At 43.6% G+C, this 22,053-nt stretch overlaps 1 protein-coding gene across 4 annotated transcripts in view; it reads right to left on the bottom strand.

Annotated features, from left to right (window-relative positions):
* The window catches only part of LNX1 (ligand of numb-protein X 1), a 243,154-nt gene that overhangs the window by 137,214 nt on the left and 83,887 nt on the right, over positions 1 to 22,053 (bottom strand). The window contains exon 1 of one of the 4 annotated variants that reach the window (XM_058192240.1): positions 427 to 525. The exons of 2 other annotated variants lie outside the window; for them this stretch is intronic. The gene's annotated coding sequence lies outside the window, so the exon portion shown is untranslated. Of the gene's footprint in view, positions 1 to 260; positions 384 to 426; positions 526 to 22,053 lie in introns of those variants that run through there. One more of the 4 variants, XM_058192239.1, reaches the window with a different exon arrangement.

The raw sequence follows: 22,053 nt of genomic DNA, 5'->3' as shown, positions 1-22,053 counted from the left end.
AGGAAGGAAGGAAGGAAGGAAGGAAGGAAGGAAGGAAGGAAGGAAGGAAGGACCATTATGATGGAAAGACATCTGTTCCGAAATAAAAGATGCTATATATACACAGAAGCATTTAGCAGCAGACTTTATATCTGCTATTTAGTAGGTTGTAGAAACAAGTCTTAGGCAGATGGCAACTTGTATATTCAATTTTATTCCTGCAAGTTCAGGCCTTTTAAGTCTGCGACTCTATTCTGCGTGTGGGAGACGAAAAAGCTTACCTCCGCTCTAGAAGTGATCTTCAGCCTTGGGAGGTTTCAGATGCTGAGAATGTTGTGTTCTCTCTCCCCCCCCACTCAAAAAACACCCCTCACTCCAGTTCAAACCGCCCCCTAAATAAAAGTTACTGGACTTTCTAACTATTTGGTAGCACAGAGCAATGCTAACCTTTGGGAGAACTATGTGTCTGGCTAATTCCCAGCAGAAAGATCCAGGAGCCAAGAGTCCCAGGCAATGCCAGCGGGATCCAGGCAAACTGCTTCTCCGGCACCAGCAGGATCCTCTGGTATACATCCGGAAACAGTCATGCATGTGAAACAAATCAGGTGCCCCATCCTGAACCAGTCCTTAAAATATGCATGGCTCCTAATTGCCCTCATAAATGCAGTGGCACAGCATGTAATCAATCTTATTATGTAAGCGGGATGACAGTTAGAAACGGCTGAAGCTCTGAACGTCTTGTCTTTTTTCAGCCAGGTGGGTCAGCTGCTATAGGCCAAACGGCATGGCTGACTTGAAAGGGCACCACGTTTGCTTGGCCATTAATTAACCCCTTTGTGGGCGAAGGTTTGGAAGGCCCCAGGGTGTTTCTGGCTTTGAAGAAGGCACCGCCTCTGGAAATGATACACTTCCCAAGATGGTTGTGTGGGAAGCAAAGAATGAAATATTTTGAGGAATATTTTTTTTTTAAAAAAGGCAGGATATTATATTTCCCAAAATGAGAAACGGAGAAACATATTTTTTAGAGGCAGGAAGGAGCCCAGAGGTGGGTTTCAGCAGGTTCTGACCAGTTCTGGAGAACCGGCAGCGGAAATTTTGAGTAGTTCGGAGAACTGGTAGTAAAAATTCTGACTGGCCCCTCCCCCATCTATTCTCTGCCTCCCAAGTCCCAGCTGATTGGGAGGAAATAGGGATTTTGCAGTAATCTTCCTCTGGATTGGTGAGGGAATGGAGATTTTACAGTATCCTTCCACTGGAGTGGGGAGGGAATGGAGATTTTACAGTATCCTTCCTCTGCCATGCCCACCAAGCCATGCCACGCCCACCAAGCCATACCCACAGAACCGGTAGTAAAAAAATTTGAAACCCACCACTGCTTATGACCATTTTTCACACTTACAACTACTGCAGCATCCCCACGGTCACATGATCAAAATTCAGACACTTGGCAACTGGCTCAAATTTATGACGGTTGCAGTGTCCCGTGGTCATGTGATCACCTTTTGCAGCCTTCTGACAAGCAAAGTCAATGGGGAATCCAGATTCACTTAACAACCGTCTTGCTAACTTAACAACTGTAGCAATTCACTTAACAATTCTGGCAAGACGGGTTGTAAAACGGGGCAAAATTCACTTAATAACTGTCTTTGCTTAGCAACAAAAATTTGGGCCTCAATTGTGGTCATACAATTGTGGTCGAGAACTAACCTGTATATCAGAGGTGAGTTTCAGCAGGTTCTGACCAGTTTTGGAGAACCGGTAGTGGAAATTCTGACTGGCCCCATCCCCATCTATTCTCTGCCTCCCCTTGACAAGATAGAGATGTGGGTTCCTTGATTCAGCCCTGAGTTACACTTCTAAAAATAGAGATGATGCTGAAAGTGGATCTACAAATAACAGGCAAAAAAAATGACTTGGAAAGGATGTATCAATAGATGTACAAAAGAAATCGGCTGATATTTTAATAATAAAAGGTACAGATGGTAAACCAAGAAAATTATCAGTATTTTTTTAATCGATTTAGAAAACAGCCTTGTTAAAAACTTAAAACTTAAAGAAATCTATGTAATGGGATAAAGAAGAAAAAAAGAAAAACCAAATTCCATGACACTACTTGAATGAAAATTAAAGCTAGTAGAAGTAAAAGGAAGGAATATAAGGTTGGTTTATTTGATCAAGGTTAAAACAAGGTTGGTTCTGGCAATCTTTTATGGATTGTCTGTTGACATCAGAACTGAAAAGTTGTTTTATGGGATTGCCTAAACATAATGGATGGGATATGGGATAAAGAGATAATTGTAACCTTAGAGGGAATTAAGAGTCACTATATTGTATATATTGCTTATAGTTTTTTCATGTGATAATGATTAGAAGTAACTTTACACATTTATTTTTCTTTATTATATTCTTACTTTTCTCTCTCTTCTCTTTTTCCCCCCTTTTCTTTGTACTTTTTATTTTTCTCTTTCTCTTCAACCAGGAGGATATGTCAGGAAGGAATGTTCAATCAGAATGATACAACAGTATATATAAGCATAAGCAAGAAATAGCTATACGATATTGATTTAAACATATCCAACAGTAAGTTAAGAAGCGTAAAGAAATAGGCAAAAGACAGCATTGTAGATTTTAGAGTGCCTTCTACAACTAATAGGTTATTAAAAGTTAATGTACACAAATCCAGTGATAATGGTTGCTAGTCGAACGACTAGCCTTGTGGTGCAACCAAAACAATCTGGAACTGAACACACTCAAAACCGTAGAAATGGTGGTAGACTTTAGGAAAAACCCTTCCATACTCCCACCTCTCACAATACTTGACAACACAGTGTCAACAGTAGAAACCTTCAAATTTCTGGGTTCTATCATATTGCAAGATCTCAAATGGACAGCTAACATCAAAAACATCATTAAAAAAGGACAACAAAGAATGTTCTTTCTGCGCCAACTCAGTAAGCTCAAACTGCCCAAGGAGCTGCTGATCCAATTCTACAGAGGAATTATTGAGTCTGTCATTTGCACCTCTATAACTGTCTGGTTCGGTTCTGCAACCCAACAAGAAAAACACAGACTTCAGAGGATAATTAGAACTGCAGAAAAAATAATTGCTACCAACCTGCCTTCCATTGAGGACCTGTATACTGCACGAATCAAGAAGAGGGCCGTGAAAATATTTGCAGATCCCTCGCATCCTGGACATAAACTGTTTCAACTCCTACCCTCAAAACGACGCTATAGAGCACTGCACACCAGAACAACTAGACACAAGAACAGTTTTTTCCCGAAGGCCATCACTCTGCTAAACAAATAATTCCCTCAACACTGTCAGACTATTTACTGAATCTGCACTACTATTAATCGTTTCATAGTTCCCATCACCAATCTCTTTCCACTTATGACTGTATGACTATAACTTGTTGCTGGCAATCCTTATGATTTATATTGATATATTGATCATCAATTGTGTTGTAAATGTTGTACCTTGATGAACGTATCTTTTCTTTTATGTACACTGAGAGCATATGCACCAAGACAAATTCCTTGTGTGTCCAATCACACTTGGCCAATAAAATTCTATTCTATTCTATTCTATTCTATTCTAGGGCTGAAAGTTACAGGCAAGTAAGCTGATACAAAAGAAGGAAAGGTGCCAAGCTCAGATGCAGCGCAAATGGAAGGAAATTAGAAGCTTTTTCCCATGGGATGGAGGAAACACAAAGATGGACTACAAGCTGAATAATACAAGCTAGCCCAGCCATATTTTAAGGCTGAGTGTTGTGAGAATTCAGTCTCCGTGGTACATTTATGGTGCAAGATATTATGCAAACTAAGAAAATGGGATTAATTCCATACACCACAATAACATTAATTGTGGTAAACATGTCATGTGATACACAACCGACCTGAGCCTGGGAAGCTCTGACAAATGTTTTTTGGGAAACTGGAGTCTGCAATATTTTTCCTGTGACTTCATCAGTGCCCGAGGGAAGTGTTAAAGCGCAACATGAGCTCTGCAGGCAACTAAGTCTCCCAGCAGATAAAATGAGACCAATCTTCCTTTCAAACTGAACTCATTGTGTCTTACAAGGTGTTTCCCACCCCGCCACCTTTCCGTTACAACTGAATCCAACCCAGCGTTATAAAACTGCACCCTTTTTGTTTAAAACACCCGATCCAACAGGGTTAAGAAAGCCAACTACAACAGAAGTGCAGAAATACAGCAGCGAAAGAGCCACTTTCCTTCCAAAGGATGAGCTAATCTTTTCCTTATCTCTGCCCCGTGGAAGATGTATATATCTCCATAAAGAACACAAATTTCACTATATCTTCCCCCACCCTCGTTTCCAAGGGTGGGCTGCTGGGGGTTCGGGAGAACCTCTAGCTAAGATTCTGTGCAGTTCGGAGAACTCGCCAAATCCCACTCCTGGCTGACTCCGCCCACCCCTCTCCTCCCAGGAGCCCGTTTTGGATGCAGGTAAGTGCAGGGTGCACACGGAGGCTCGGGGAGGGCTAAAAATGGGCCTACCGGAAGTTCAGGAAGGGCGGAAATGGGCCCTGCTCCAGGGGGCCTCTGGAGCCTGGGGACCCTGTTTTCGCCTTCCTAGGGGCTTGAGGAAACCCTCCAGAGCCCAGGGAGGACAAAAAGTCCCCCCCCATGGTGGAGGAGACCGATTAGGCCACGCCCACCATGGCCACACACACTCAGCAACCGGGCAGAGAACCCCTTGCTAGAACTTTTGAAGCCCACCCATTTGTTTCTGAAAAAATCTGATTTTTTTAAAATATATAGGTAATCTTTGACTTACAATGGAACCCAAACTGTATGTTGCTAAGTGAGACATTTGTTAAGTGAGTTTTGCCCCATTTTACAACCTTTCTTGCCACCGTTGCTAAGTGAATCATTACCGTTGTTAAGTTAGAAACACGGTTGTTAAGTGAATCTGGCTTTCTCATTGACTTTGCTTCATCAGAAGGTCTCAAAAGGGGATAACCTGACCCCAGGACTCTGCAACGCTCATAAATATGAGTCAGTTGCCAAATCATCTGAATTTTGATCACATGACCCTGGGGATGCTGCAACGGGCGTAAGTGTGAAAAACGGTCATAAGTCACTTTTTTCAGTGGTGTCGAAACTTTGAATGGTCACTAAACCAACTGTTGTAAGTCAAGGACCACCTGTACAATTAGAATAGAATAGAATAGAATAGAATAGAATAGAATAGAATAGAATAGAATAGAAGCTGGAAGGGGGTTCTTGGAGGTCTTCTAGTCCAGCCCCCTGCTCAAGCAGGAGAACCTGTACTATCTCTGACAAGTGGCTGTCCAGTCTCTTCTTAAAAACCTCCAGTGATGAATCGCCCATGATTTCTGGAGGCAAGCTGTTCCACTGGTTAAGTAGTCTCCAGGCCTTTGATCATTTTAGAATAGAATAAGATAGGATAGGATAGGGTAGGATAGGATAGGATAGGATAGGATAGGATAGGATAGGATAGGATAGGATAGGATAGGATAGGATAGAATTTTTATTGGCCAAGTGTGATTGGACACACAAGGAATTTGCCTTGGTGCATACACTCTCAGTGTACATAAAAGAAAAGATACCTTCATCAAGAATCATAAGGTACAACACTTAATGTTAGTCATAAGGAACAAATAAGCAATCAGGAAACAATATCAATATAAATCGTAAGGATACAAGCAACAAAGTTAGAATCATACAGCCATAAGTGGAAGAAGATGGATGATGGGATCATCTTAGAGGCTCTTCTCTGAACTTTTTCCAAAGTCTCAACATCTTTTTTTGTAGTATGGTGACCAATTGTTTGATGATAGTTCCTAATTTGTTTTGCTTTGTAAGGACTCTCTGTTTTCAATGGCCAAAGGTATAGAAAAAGGTATAGAGTAGGACCCAATACATCGGTTAGTTGAATAGTCTTTCTTACTTCTGTGAGGCAAAATTTGTTTCTCCTGAACTTGATAATCTGCTGCACCCTGGAAAACCATATAAGCATTCATTCCAGAGCAGAGGATTTAAGTATTTATTAGGTATTTAACATCACTCATAATACTGTGAGAAAGGAAAGGGAGGACCCAAATAACAAACTTTAAAGGAAAAATGGAGAGTCATAAAAGTACAGTAATTGTTCCTGAAAATGGGAATGTGGGTGGTATATATCTTTCCTGTTGGTCCTTTAAAAGAAGGCTTCCCCTCCAGAGAAGGGAATAAGTTACATGAAACGATGAAGGTTCTTTTCTTTCTCTATTTTCTTTTTTGTAAGATGCTAACCAGAAGCATCAATTGGTTCAGCTTATAGAGAAAACAGCTGGTTTCCCAACTCTAGGCTTTATATTCCTGGAACTCAAGTATCATAAAAATGGTAGCTTTCCCCAGGAATTTAATTGATCATTGAAGCCTTTGGTTAATTTGTTTTGGGTAGCCAGAGTTAGATTTGATGATGGAAGAAACGGACACAGCTCTTTCGGTAATGACAGCTCTTCATTAGTAGACCAGTACAACCCAACAACCTGCTTGCCTGGCAGTGTCCCCTTTTATAGAGGGCTGCCAGATGGCTTAACCAATGAGCTTTAAGTATTTTCCTGCCTTTTTTTTGGAGGACCTGAGTGAAGCCTACAGCTCACTCCTTATATGGTACATATCAGCCAGGCTGAACAAACAATTCTTCTAGACCAGGGATCTCCAACCTTGGTCCCTTTAAGACTGGTGGACTTCAACTCCCAGAGTCCCTCAGCCAGCAAAGCTGGCTGAGGAACTCTGGGAGTTGAAGTCCACGAGTCTTAAAGGGACCAAGGTTGGAGACCCCTGGTCTAGAAAAAAAAAAAAAAGCTAACAGCCTAACTGTTATGGTAAACCTAGTTCGTTAAATTCTAATTTGGACTCTAATGGTTACAGTTAATTTAATACCTAATAGATCTGCATACCCTGGAATCAATTCAGACAAGTTGAATTATAAATGACGAATTAATAATAATAATTAATAATAAATCCTTAGTAAGACCACATCTGGAATACTGTATCCAGTTTTGGTCCGTCCCCCCCGCATTACAAAAATGATGTTGAGACTTTGGAAAAAGTGCAAAAAAGAGCAGCTAAGTTGATTAAAGGCCTGGAGACTAAAACATATAGCAATAGCACCAGTGGTGAAATGTGAACCAGTTTACTACCGGTTTTCTGGCTGCGCATGCACGCTGCACACGCATATTTGGTGCGCACCACGCACCAAATGTGAGATGCGCGCGTACCGTGTACACCAAAAGGAGGCAAGGGGTAACTAGGACAGCTGTGGCGCGCAATCTTTTTTTTTTTACTTTTAAAAGCATTTTTTATAACCTATTCGGCCGAATAGGTTGTAAAAAAATGCTTTTCAAAGGTAAAAAAAAGAGGCTCTGACGATCACAGCTGAGCCGCGCGATCGTCAGAGCCTTTTTTTTACCTTTTAAAAGTATTTTTTTACAACCTATTCAACTACAAAGATAACAGCAAATAGACCTTTGCAGGGGTGGGTTCTAAATTCTTTTACTACCAGTTCTGTGGGCGCGGCTTATTTAGTGGGCGTGGCTTGATAGTCATGTGACACTGGGTGTGGCTTGGCGGTCATGTGACCAGGTGAGAGTGACTTGGCAGTCATGTGACTGGGTGGGCGTGGCCAATAACAATAAATAATAAAAATAATAAACGAAGTATACAAAACAATAAGAGGTACCAAAAACCAACTTTCACACTTTACACACACACAACACAACACAACTGACTCACACACAATGTAAAAGCAGCTGCACTTCACCTTTTTTAAAGGTTCTGATGATCAGGCAACTTTAAAAGCATTTTTTTTTACAACCTATTCAACTACAAAGATAACAGCAAATAGACCTTTGCCATCTGCACAAGCCAACCTAGTATCCGTCCAGACTGTTGCAGCCCCTGTATATTAGTTCAACTGTTAGGGGATTTATGAAGCGCTCCCTCTACTCAATATAAGTGCCCTGAATGAGTTTACGATTATACTACAATGGCTTCCCGGCTGCAAGAAAAATAGCTAAGGATCCAGGAAGCTCACAAGATGTTCCTGATATTGATAAAATCTTTCTCCCACAGATTTCTCCACTGCAATATAAAAACTGGGAATATTTTTGTGGCTCAGTAAGGATAATGGCATAGGAAACAGGAATGTAGCCTAGTAGAAAGCCTCACATCTTAGCAAAAGAAGCTGGAACTAGCCCTAGTTTGTGTGGAGTTTCTCTATCTGCTTATCAAAATAATGCTGCCCTATTTGACCATTATCACGTCGGGATATCAGGAAGGATGGAAAGCCAGCAAACCTCATTCCTTGCTTGCTAGTCTTCCTTGCAGGCCTTATAAAATGGCCGACATATAGTTCTGCAACCAAACAGTTAAATCTTCCCTCCCTCCCCAATTCATTAAGAGGTTTGGGGTTTGTTTTTTTAGATCTTACGGCTTCTATGAGCTGATCCTATGCACACATAAAGGTAAAGATTCCCCTCGCACACATTTATTTATTTATTTATTATTTAAATTTATATACCGCCCTATCTCCCAAAGGACTCAGGGCGGTTCACAGGCATATAAAACATCGATACACAAAATTAAAATAATCTTTAAAAAACTTATTCCAATGCCCTATCATTAAAAATAGAAATATAAATATTAAAATCAATTTAAAACCCCTATAAAATTTAAAATCTAAGCCAGTCCTGCACAGATGAATAAATGTGTCTTGAGCTCATGACGGAAGGTTCAAGGTCCGGAAGTTGACGGAGTCCTGGGGGAGCTCGTTCCAGAGGCGGGAGCCCCACAGAGAAGGCCCTTCCTGGGCGCCGCCAGACGACACTGCCTAGCTGACGGCACCCTGAGGAGTCCCTCCTGTGAGAGCGCACGGGTCGGTGAGAGGTATCTGGTCGCAGTAGGCGGTCCCAGATAACCCGCCCTATGCCATGGAGCGCTTTAAAGGTGGTCACCAAAACCTTGAAGCGCACCCGAAGGCCACAGGTAGCCAGTGCAGCCTGCGCAGGATGGGTGTTATCACGGGAGCCACGAGGGCTCCATCTATCACCAGCGCAGCCGCATTCTGACTAACTGTAGCCTCCGGATGCCCTTCAAGGGAGCCCCATGTAGAGAGCGTTGCAGTAATCCAGGCGAGACGTCACGAGGGCGTGAGTGACCGTGCATAGGGCCTCCCGGTCCAGAAAGGCGCAACTGGCGCACCAGGCGAACCTGGTAGAACGCTCTCCTGGAGCGGCCGTCAAATGATCTTCTAGAGACAGCCGTTCATCCAGGAGGACGCGTTACACCTCTCCATCGGGGCCAGTGACTCGCCACCGATGGTCAGCCGGATTTAGCTGACTGTACCGGGATGCGGCATCCACAGCCACTCCGTCTTGGAGGATTGAGCTTGAGCCTGTTTCTCCCCATCCAGACCCGTCGGCCTCCAGACACCGGGACAGCACTTGATAACCGTTGGGGTGGTCCGGTGTGAAAAGTACAGCTGGGTGTCATCCGTACAGCTGGTACTTCACACGAAACCACTGATGATCTCACCCAGCGGCTTCATGTAGATGTTAAACAGAAGGCGAGAGAATCGACCCCTGCGGCACCCACAAGTGAGGCGCCTCGGGGCCGACCTCTGCCCCCTGTCAACACCGACTGCGACGGTCGGAGAGATAGGAGGAGAACCACCGATAAACGGTGCCTCCACTCCCAATCCCTCCAACGGCGCAGCAGGATACCATGGTCGATGGTATCGAAAGCCGCTGAGAGGTCTAATAGGACCAGGGCAGAGGAACAACCCCTATCCTGGCCCTCAGAGATCATCCACCAACGCGACCAAAGCCGTCTCCGTGCTGTAACCGGTCGGAAACCGGACTGGAGCAGGTCTAGATAGACAGTTTCATCCAGGTGCAAGGAAACTGATATGCCACCATACTCTCTACAACCTTCGCGCGGCGGGTTGGAGACGACGATAATTACCTAAAACAGCGGGTCAGGAAGGCTTCTTGAGGAGGGCCTCACCACCGCCTCTTTCAAGGCGGCGGAAGACTCCCTCCACCAAAGAAGCGCTCGTAATCGCCTGGAGCCAGCCTCGTGTCACCTCCTGCGTGGCCAGCACCAACCAGGAGGGCACGGGTCCAGTAAACATGTGGTAGCATTCAGCCTCCCCAACAACCTGTCCATGTCCTCGGGAGCGACAGGGTCAAACTCATCCCATACAATGTCACCAAGACCGCCCTCAGCCGTCTCACCCGTATCACCGCAATCTTGGTCCAAACCATCCCGAAGCTGAACGATTTTATCGTATAGAACCCCGTTAACCTCCCCACCCCGTCCCTGCACCGGGTCATCCCGCTCCCCCTGATGTAGGAGGGAGCGGGTCACCCGAAACAGGGCGGCTGGGCGGTTATCTGCCGATGCAATGAGGAGGCGTGGCTACGCCTCGCTTCCCTCATTGCCACTAGGTAAGCCTAGTATAGGACTTCACTAGTGTCCGATCAGCTTCTGAGCGGCTAGACCTCCAGGAACTCTCTAGGCGTCTTCTCCGGCTTCATCCTCTCAGCTCCTCGGAGAACCAAGGGCTGGTTGGGACCTGCGCTGGGTCAGAGGTCGCAAAGGCACGACCCGGTCTAAGGCCCCCGCCGCGGCCCGTTCCCAGGCCGCAACAAGTTCCTCAGCCGAGCCGTGAGCCAGACCCTCAGGAAATGGCCCAAGCTCCGTCCGGAACCCCTCCGGGTCCATCAGGCGCCTGGGGCGGAACCAACGTGTCGGCTCCGTCTCCCTGCGGTGGTGGATGGCGGTCAGAAAGTCCAGACGAAGAAGAGAGTGATCTGACCATGACAAAGGTTCAATGACTATTTCCTTTAAGTCCAGATCTCTCAACCACTGACCAGAGACAAAAATCAAGTCCAGAGTGCCACCCCCAACGTGAGTAGGGCCATCAACTACTTGGGTCAGGTCCAAGGCCGTCATGGAAGCCATGAACTCCCGAGCTACCGTCGATGACGAGCCGGACGATGGCAAGTTAAAGTCCCCCACGACTAAAAGTCTGGGGGTCTCAACTGCCACCCCAGCAAGCACCTCCAGGAGCTCGGGCAGGGCAGCTGTCACGTAGCAAGGAGCCAGGTACGCGACCAGCAAGCCCATCTGACATCTATGACATGTGCTAGTCTCGTTCCCGACTCTAGGAGGTGGTGCTCATCTCCGTTTCAAAGCCAAAGAGCCAGCGCTGTCTGAAGATGTCTCCGTGGTCATGTGGCTGGCATGACTAAACACCAAAGGCGCACCCAACCCTGCTATTTTCCCACCAAAGGTGGTCCCTATTTTTCTACTTGAATTTTTTACGTGCTTTCGAACTGCTAGGTTGGCAGAAGCTGGGACAAGTAACGGGAGCTCACCCTGTTACGCGGCACTTGGGATTCGAACTGCTGAACTGCTGACCTTCAATCGACAAGCTCAGCATCTTAGCCACTGAGCCACTGCATCCCTTTGGACATATACTCAGAGGTTAATTAAATATGAGCTATTCCCATGCAGTTGCTTAGAGACCTGATGTCCATAATCCATCCCAGAAAGATGCAGATGGATTTTCTCTCAAAAACCCACAGATCATTTTCTATCACAAGGTACTACACAAATAGCACTGCAGTTTATTTTCTAAGTTAATCCTGTTCTTCTATAGCTAAGGCTGATTCTCATCTACCAAGTAGGTGAGAAACTCTAAGGCAGGGGTGTCAAAGTGTGGGTTAGACAGCACCACCACAAGATGGATTCATAACTGGCTGACCAACTGCACTCAAACGTGTAGTCCTCAATGGAACTACATCCACATGGAGGGAAGTATGCAGTGGAGTACCCCAAGGCTCTGTTTTAGGCCCGGTACTCTTCAACATCTTCATCAATGACTTGGACGAGGGGATAGATGGGGAACTCATCAAATTTGCAGATGACACCAAGCTGGCAGGAATAGCCAACACTCCAGAAGATAGGCTCAAGATACAGAAAGATTTTGACAGACTTGAACATTGGCACTATCTAACGAAATGAAATTCAACAGTGAAAAAAAGTAAGGTTCTACATTTAGGCCAAAAAAACAAAATGCACAGGTACCAGATATGTGGTACCTTGCTCAATAGTAGTAACTGTGAGAGGGATCTTGGAGTCCTAGTGGACAACCATTTAGATATGAGCCAGCAGTGTGCAGCAGCTGCCAAAAAAGCCAACACAGTTCTAGGCTGCATAAACAGAGGGATAGAATCAAGATCACGTGAAGTGTTAATACCACTTTATAATGCCTTGGTAAGGCCACACTTGGAATATTGCATTCAGTTTTGGTCTCCACGATGTAAAAAACATATTGAGACTCTAGAAAGAGTGCAGAGAAGAGCAACAAAGATGATTGGGGGACTGGAGGCTAAAACATACGAAGAACGGTTGCAGGAACTATGTCTAGTTTAATGAAAAGAAGGACTAGGGGAGACATGATAGCAGTGTTTCAATATCTCAGTGGTTGCCACAAAGAAGAGGGAGTCAAACTATTCTCCAAAGCACCTGAGGGTAGAACAAGAAGCAATGGGTGGAAACTAATCAAGGAGAGAAGCAACCTAGAACTAAGGAGAAATTTCCTGACAGTTAGAACAATTAATCAGTGGAACAATTTGCCTCCAGAAGTTGTAAATGCTCCAACACTGGAAATTTTTAAGAAAATGTTGCATAGCCATTTGTCTGAAATGGTGTAGGGTTTCCTGCCAGGGCAGGGGGTTGGACTAGAAGACCTCCAAGGTCCCTTCCAACTCTGATATTATTATTATAAGTCAAGGCCTTTGAGCCAGATCCAGCCTGCTTAGAGCCCCATTTTCACTTGCAGAGGGCTGCAGGAGGCCATCCAGGCCAAAAACGGAGTTCACGAAGGTCACATGTGCCTTCCCCCAAGCTCTTTTTTCACTGGCAGAGGGCTGCAGGAGACCATCCAGGCCGAAAACGTAGCTTGGGAGACCGCTTTCACTGGCAGAGCGTTCAGGCCATAGGCGCCCTGACACGAGTGATGTCAAGCTGGCCATGCCCTCCCTGGCCATACCCCCCAGCCCACCCCCCCAAGGTCAAACACAACCCTGATATGGCCCTCAATGAAATCAAGTGTGACACCCCTGCTCTAAGGCTTACTATCAACAACCGTCAAACTCTATGGGCAGTTTTTAGCAGTGCTATGACACAATCCTTCAATACTCTTTAGTAGCTTGGTTATATAATTCAAGGCATGTGATTATTGACAACATATTTTGACTGTACAGCAATTATCATATTATCTTTTAATTAAAGGTGCTTCACAGCTGTAATCTCCGGGCTTCTAAGTATTGTTACAAGAAGCCTCATGCTGCCACATCTCAACTAATCTCACTGGTTACGTACTGTGCGCTCTGTCAGATGCATAGTCCATATTCCTGGATGACTCTCTAATATAAGTAACACATGATTGGGTGAACAAGAACATAGGAAACTGAGTCAGCCACCAATCAATTTGTCTCAAAACTGTTTTCCCTCACCCAAAAGTGCTTTTTCAAGAGGCAACTGGACTTTCTGGTTTTTCTTTGAAGAAGTTTCATTTCTCATCCAAGAAGCTTCTTCAGCTCTGACTGGATGGTGGGGAATGGAAGTCAAGCTTTCCCTAACCTGAGACCAACTCAGGTTTTTCAGATAGGGCATTTCCCAGCCCCACACCCACTTGAACTTTGAACCTTAAATCTATCTGCAAAAATCTGAATTACATTACCGTGTTTCCCAGAAAAACCCATACCACAACTCTGACATTAATACAATTGAACGAGTCCAGAAATATTTTACAAGAAGAGTTCTCCGCTCCTCTGTAAACAAGAAAATGCCTTATGCCACCAGACTTGAAATCCTGGGATTAGAAAACTTAGAACTCCGCCGACTCCGACAAGACCTGTGTTTAACACACAGAATCATCTATTGCAATGTCCTTCCTGTTAAAGACTACTTCAGCTTCAATAGCAATAATACAAGAGCAAACAATAGATTCAAACTTAATGTTAACCGCTTCAATCTTGATTGCAGAAAATATGACTTTTGTAACAGAGCTGTTAATGCTTGGAATACACTACCTGACTCCGTGGTCTCTTCTCAAACTCCCAAAAGCTTTAACCAAAAACTGTCTACCATTGACCTCTCCCCATTCCTAAGAGGACTATAAGGGGCGTGCATAAGTGCACAAAAGTGCCTACCGTTCCTGTCCTATTTGTTTCAATATATGTGCTTGTATATAATGTTGTGACAAAAATAAATAAATAAATAAATAAAATAAGACCCTGTTTTATATTTTTTTTGAACCCTGAAATAAGCGGTTGACTTTATTGCCATGCGCTCAAAAGCCCGATTGGGTTTATTATCAGGGGATGTCTTGTTTTGGGGGAAACAAGGTAGTGCACGCTTGATAAATAGATATTTTTCAGTTCAGAGCCTTAATTATCTTACATGCCTTTGATAACTGGTTTTCAGTTGGTTTTCCTCAAATCAAGACCAGGAAGAAGAATCATATCTACCTTTCACAGCATAAACGGAAGAATAGCATATAATCCATCTTTTCATTTGACGGCAGTCAGCGTTATAAATAAAGATGATCCAAACCTAATCCTTTGATTTTCCTCTTTCATGGGAACAAATGATCTTAAGAGTCGGAAGAAAAGAGTTGAAAGTTGGAAGAACTACTATTGCTATAGCAATAGTAATTAGACTTATATACACCACTTCACAGTGCTTTTATAACCTTCTCTAAGCAGTTTATAGAGTCAACGTCATGCCCCCAACAATCTGGGTCCTCATCTTACCCACCTCGGAAGGATGGAAGGCTGAGACAACCTTGAGCCGTTTAGGATCGAACTCCTGGCTGTGGGCAGAGTCAGCCTACAATACTCCGTTCTCACCAGTGCGCCACCGTGACTTTTTCAAGATCTACTTTGCGATTATGAAGTTGCAGATAGAATCCACGCAATTTTTCTGTTCTCTTTTAATTAATAAATGGGGTGAATTAAAGGCACCACCTAGCTCTAGTGCAGGGGTCTCCAACCTTGGCAACTTTAAGACTTGTGGACTTCAACTTCCAGAATCCCTCAGCCAGCAAAGCTGGCTGAGGAATTCTGGGAGTTGAAGTCCACAAGTCTTAAAGTTGCTAAGGTTGGAGACCCCTGCTCTAGTGGCTGAAGCTGTCAAAGATGGAAGCAGGCAGGATCATTATTAAAACATGATGCAAGTATCTTTTTTTTTTTTTTGAGATTGCAAAGTGAGTAGCAAGAACTCCAATTCCACTTTCAGGCAGGAAAAAGAGGTGTGAGCTTTAAACCCAAAGGCTGTTACTGCTACGCTGTTGTAGTTGATCTCCATTACTAAGGTTTGTGTTAACAATAAGAACAACTTACGATCTCTCTGCGGTTTGCCCTTGATTTTTTCCACCGCTCACTTCACAATGCTGACTGAATTTCTAGACGAGATTCAGTGGTGATGGCCTGTGGGAATTGTGACTCTAGTTGATCTCGGCTGAGATCTGAGAAGCTGAACAAGGTTAATTCTGATTTTATACTTGAATGGGGACTGACTGATAATCCTAGTTCTGTAAGCCAGAAATATATACACACAGACAAAACCACAGAGCCTGGAAAAGATAATACCGCCGACAGAACTGAACAAAGGTATGGATATTAAGCAGCATCCTAAGGCTTACTTTAGAAGGGAATTCTTTTATCTTTATCATAAATAGTAATTAAAGAAAGGCCAAATAAGCCTCCCTTAGGCATAAAAGCCAATGGGTACTCCCTCCCTCCCTCCCACTCCTTCTCTTTTTCTCCCTCCCCCCTCTCTCTCCCCCCTTCCTCCCTTCCCTCCCCTTCCCTCCCTCTCTTTCTCTCCTCTCTCCCTCCCCCCTCCATCCTTCTCTCTCCCTCCTCCCTCTCTCCTTCCGTCCCTTCCTCTCCCCTCCTCTCCCTCTTCTCTCTCTCCTTCCCTCCTCTCTTCTCTCTCCTCCCTCTCTCCCTCCCTCTTTCTTTCTCCTCTCTCCCCTTCCTATCTCCCTCCCTCCCTCTCTCCTTCCTCTCTCCTCCCCACCTCCCTCTCTCCCTCCTCCCTCCCTCCCTCTCCCTCTTCTCTCTCTCTCCTCCCTTTCTCCTCCCTCCCTCCCTCCTCTCCCTCCCCTCCTCTCTCTCTCCCTTCTTCCCTCCCTCCTTCCCTCCCTCTCTTTCTCTCTCCTCCCTCTCTCCCCTTCCTCCCTCTTCCTCCCTCTCTCCCTCCCCTCTTTCTCTCCTCTCTCCCCTTCCTATCTCTCTCCTCCCTCTCTCCTTCCTCTCTCTCCCTCCCCCTCTCCCTCTCCCTCCCTCCCTCTCTTTCTCTCTCCTTCCCTCCCTCTCCCTCCCTTTCTCTTCCCCCTCTCCCTCCCTCTCCCTCTCACTCTTTCTCTTCCTCCCTCTCTCCATCTCACCCCCTCTCTCCCTCTCCCTCTCCCTCTCCCTCTCTTCCTCTCCTCTCTCAGTCCAACATACCTCGCAGGAATGTTGCAGAGCAGAAAACAGACATTATGAATGCTGCTTTCAGTTATATAAAATAAAGGTGGTGTATAACACTAGTAATAATAATATCTGGTCAGGTATAAAACAGAGCGCTCCGTGCAAGATGGAAGCACCACCTCCCCTTAAAGTAATCGATATACAGCTAGTCCCGAGCTCACGACTATAATGGAGCCCAAAATTTCTGTTGATACAGTAAATGAGACATTTGTTAAGTGAGTTTTACCTCACTTGATGACAAGTTTCCTTGCCACAGTTCTCACTCTTCTTGCCACAGCCGTTAAGTGAATCACCGCCCTTGTTCAATTAGCCACATGGTTGTTAAGCGGATCTGGCTTCCCCATTGATTCTGCTGGCCAGAAGGTTGCAAAAGGCAGATCACACGACCCCAGAACAATTGCAACCATCATAACTACGAATCAGTTGCCAAGCGTCTGAATTTCGATCACGTGACCATCGGGAAGCTGCAACGGTCGAGTGGATAATAGTCATAAGTCACTTTCCTGGGTGCCATTATAACTGCAAACGGTCACTAAATAAGCTGTTATAAGTCGAGGACTACCTGTGCTCATTCATCCTACGCAGGATGTTGAAGATTGACAGACTGAACTCTAGCTGCAGCCCTTGCCATAAAATTCAATATGAAGGCTATTTCTTGTTCAGATATTTCCAATATATTGTTAGAAGATGATACATTGACAAAAAATATCCATTCAACGGAAAAGTACCCATTTAAATAATAATTAATAGGCACGTAAGCATAATTAAAATATAAAATGTTATTGTTACAAATGTTTTTATTATGCATTTATCATATTATAGTGTATTTTGGATTACTGCAATGCTCTCTACATGGGGCTCCCCTTGAAGAGCACCCGGAGGCTCCAGTTAGTTCAGAATGCAGCTGCGCGGGTGATAGAGGGAGCCGTTCGTGGCTCCCATGTAACACCACTCCTGCACAGACTGCACTGGCTACCTGTGGTCTTTTGGGTGCACTTCAAGGTTTTGGTTACTACCTTCAAAGCGCTCCATGGCTTAGGACCGGGTTACTTACGGGACCGCCTACTGCTACCGATTACCTCCCACTGACCCGTGCGCTCTCACAGAGAGGGACTCCTCAGGGTGCCATCCGCCAAACAATGTCGGCTGGCGGCCCCCAGGGGAAGGGCCTTCTCTGTGGGGGCTCCCACCCTCTGGAATGAACTTCCCCCAGGACTACGACAACTACCTGACCTTCGGACCTTTCGCCGCGAGTTGAAGACCTACCTATTTATTCGCGCAGGACTGGCATAGAAATTTTTAGCAGTTTTAATATTCTGATTTAATTATTTGGGGTTTTTATGTTTTTAATAGTTTTAATCTGGCCTGTTATTTAATAAGATTTTTATAATTGTTTTTATTATGTATATTTGCACTGTTTTATTTTGGCTGTGAACCGCCCTGAGTCCTTCGGGAGAAGGGTGGTATAAAAATCTAAATAAATTAAACTAAACTAAACTAAACTATTTTGTATTATTGTTGCAATGAATAAATTGTTTCTTTTATTTACAATATTTTTTTTCTTCCATTTATTCGTGTCCTCTTTCTCATTGTAAAAAAGTTGGTCACCTTATTATAAGTAACCACTTATTAACCAATCTGAAGAGAAAAAAAGTTGATGTCACTCACTCTCTCTGTCTCACACAGGAGGCAGCTGAGTTTGCAAAAAGTCTTGTCTTCACCTGATTTTACCTTGGAATTAATCAAAATACGGTAAGTATTCCATGCAAATAGAATCGAAGTTATTTAGACAGGACAGCCCAGTTCTTTTGTTGCAAGGGAACATTCTGTTCTTAAAAAACAACAACACAGCTTGAGAAGTGTATAACATGCTATGTTACATGCATTGCTATAAATGGGATATCTTTATAATGAGATGGATTAGACACTTGGCAATTTGAAAAGGTCAAGCAGGAACCTCAAATGTGGACCTAGTTTAGAGAACTTGTTTATTATTTTCTTCGGCTGGAAAAAAAAAACCTCCTCTTGGATTTTGATGGGATGTTGCATTTTACACTGTACATTTTCGCAATCCAATAGAACGGATGTAATGTTTTATCATAGCCATGTTATGAGGTTTTCTTTTTTAGAAAGAAAAATTTCCGTTTCAGAGTTTTCATCTAATAAGGTCTTAATTTTATTTCTCTATAACCATGTACTGCTTAGGGCAGTGGTAGTCAACCTGGTCCCTACCGCCCACTAGTGGGCGTTCCAGCTTTCATGGTGGGCGGTAGGTGTTTTGTCCGATCCTGAAGCACTTTCCTTTTTTTTAATTTAATTGACTTTTTAAAAAAATTTCATAGCATTATTTAAAAATATTTTCATTAGGTTTTTATAAAATTCCCTGGGACAATTTAAATTTCTGAAAATATATTATTTGTATCGCCCGCGCATAAGTTTAGTTCACGTTACGTAAGTGAAACTAAATGGCGCTATAGTGCAACCACAAACAAAACAGCCTCATCCCAGAATATCTCGCGCATCTCCCCCCACACCACCCAGCTGTAACAGACAAGCAGAGCTGGTAGCCAGTGCTCCCCCCAAACCCAATCCACGATGCACGAGAGGCATGCGCAGACGACGAAACACGGCGCATTACTGTGGAACCAGTGGGCGGTTAGAAAATTTTACTACTAACAGAGATACAGAAGTGGGCAATAGGTATAAAAAGGTTGACTACCCCTGGTTTAGGGTATTACCTAATAGTCTAAATCAGAGTTCCCCAACCTTTCCGGATTTTTGGCCTGACTGAGGTGGGGGGGAAGAAGGGATAGTTCAGTGGTGGGTTGCTACCGGTTCGCCCTGGATCGGGCAAACTGGTAGTGGTGGCAGCGAGGCTCCACCCACCTGCCCGGACTTCTCTGCGCATGCACAGAAGCTTCTGCGCATGCGTAGAAGTGTTGCACACGAGTGAACCGGTAGCAATTGGAATTCAAACCCACTACTGGGATGGTTCCACGCGAGCGGTGGGCAAGCGTGCATGCGCGCCTCGCACAGACACTCTTCCGCCACTTCCATGGCCTGGTTCCGAATGGCTCAAGGCCCAGTACACATTTGTGTAAGCGAAGGGCACGTGCGTCTGTTTGTGTAAATGGAATGTGCATGTGTGTGGCCGCTGCTCGCATAAGTGGGGATGCGTGTGCATACACACCCACTCACTCACCACTTCTGCAGCCTGTTTCTGAATGGCTCAACGCCCGGTAACAGGGCACAATCCATGAGTTGGGGACAGTGGTGGGTTTCCATTTTTTTTACTACCGGTTCTATGGGTGTGGCTTGGTGGGTGTGGAGTGGCTTGGTGGGCATGGCAGAGGAAGGATACTACAAAAACCCCATTTCCTCCCAATCAGGTGGGACTTGGGAAGCAGAGAATGGATGGGGGTGGGGCTAGTCAGAATTTTTACTACCGGTTCTCCAAACTACTCAAAATTTCTGCTACTGGTTCTCCAGAATTGGTCAGAACCTGCTGAAACCCACCTCTGATTGGGGACCCCTGGTCTAATTCGTACAAAATGAAGAAACATGGATCCAGAAAATCTCTAATAAAACAGGAGAAGATTACCATTCTTACTGGAAAGACTACATTAGCAGAAGGAACTTAAATAATTATATTTTCGTATCCATATTGAGATCCATACACCCAGTTGGTTTAGATGTTTGTTTCTTTTGAAGATTTTAAAATAGATTTTAAATCAATGTTGTCTTCTGGCAAATGCCTGGACAACTCCCTGCTGTTTTTTTGGCAAAATTTTGGAAGGGGTTTGCCATTGCCTACTTCCTAGGGCTGAGAGAGAGAACGGCTTGTTCAAGGTCACCCAGCTGGGTTTGTGCCCAAAGTGGGACTAGAACTCCCAGTCTCCCAGTTTCTGGTATGATACATTAATTACTGCATCAAACTGGCTCTGTAAAATATAAAATATTGAACTCCTAACTGATTGTATAACCACACAAACATTTCTATCACTACTGAGGTAATACTTTTTTCCTAACTGTCATTGTATCTTTGCCCATAAAAGTCCATTGTGCTCCATTGTGCAATAGTGGCCAAAATTGTGGAAACCTTTTGGGAAAAGTGTATTTTCTAAATCTAGCTAATAACCACTTTTTGGGGGGAGTAATATCATAAAATTATATATCAATGGAAAGATAATTTAATCAAGAATGTAATGCAATAACATTTATGAAGGATTTGCTATTAAAATAGCAGTTACAGTATAAAGAAGAAAAGTGAAACATGTAGAAAAAATGAGATATATAAAAATTATCACCATAGAAAAAATGAGAAATACAAAAATTATCACCATGTCAGTTAATACTTAGTTGGGTAACCTTTAGGCCTTACAATGTCTTCCCATGGAGTGAACCAAGACTTTTAGTTCTGCAGCTGTTATAATGTGAAACCAAGATTGAATGATTGCTTCTATTAACTAGGTTTTATTTCTGGGTCGCTTCTGACTAACAAGTCAGCTACATAGATTTTCAATTGGGTTAAAGTCTGGGCTATTCCCAGGCCATTCCAGCAGTGGAATAGGATTATCTTGAAACTCCCCCCAAAAAGTGGTGTTATTAGCCATCAAACCTCAAAAATTCACTTTTCCCAAAAGGTTTCCACAATTTTGATCACTACTCTATGTCCATACACACAGCTTTGTGATCATGTTTTGTTAACCATTTCATTAAAAGAGCACTGAATGACTTTAAATCTTAGTGATAATGGAGAAAAAAAAATGCTGAATACATGTAATATACCCTGAGAGGGTCAAAACTCTTTTCAAAATTCTACAGTTCTGCCTTGACAGAGATTTTATTGCCAAAATCATCATCATCGTCATCATCACCACCACATTACTTCAGCTTTAATTGCAATAATACTAGAGCAACTAATAGATTTAAACTTAATGTCAACCGCTTTAATCTAGATTGCAGAAAATAGGACTTCTGTAACAGAATCATCAGTGCTTGGAATACTTTACCTGACTCTGTGGTCTCTTCCCATAATCCTAAAAGTTTTATCCAAAAACTTTCTACTATTGACCTCACCCCATTCCTAAGAGGACCATAAGGGGCGTGCATAAGCGCACAAACGTGCCTACCGTTCCTGTCCTATTGTTTTTCTTTTCTTCTTTCTATATATATGCTTATACCTCCTTATATTTACTCATATATGTTTATATACTATATAATCTTTTTGTATGATACCTACATATATTGTTGTGACAAAATAAATAAATAAATAAATAAAACATTATTTCACCACAGTGAAAATAGTTGATGGAACACATTCCAGATCAGAAAAATTAATGTCCTAATAAATCTGTTTTAAAATGTTACGAAGCTTTTTGGTTTTGAAGGTAAGGTTTTAGAATACGAAAACAATTTGAGGATGAGGATGTCAAAATATGGTGAATTTTGCCTCCCTGCATATACGCTGAAAGACAAGGT

Source organism: Ahaetulla prasina, chromosome 8 (genome assembly GCF_028640845.1).
Source record: "Ahaetulla prasina isolate Xishuangbanna chromosome 8, ASM2864084v1, whole genome shotgun sequence".
Lineage (NCBI taxonomy): Eukaryota > Metazoa > Chordata > Lepidosauria > Squamata > Colubridae > Ahaetulla > Ahaetulla prasina.
This window is presented reverse-complemented; position numbering and strand designations above follow the sequence as displayed.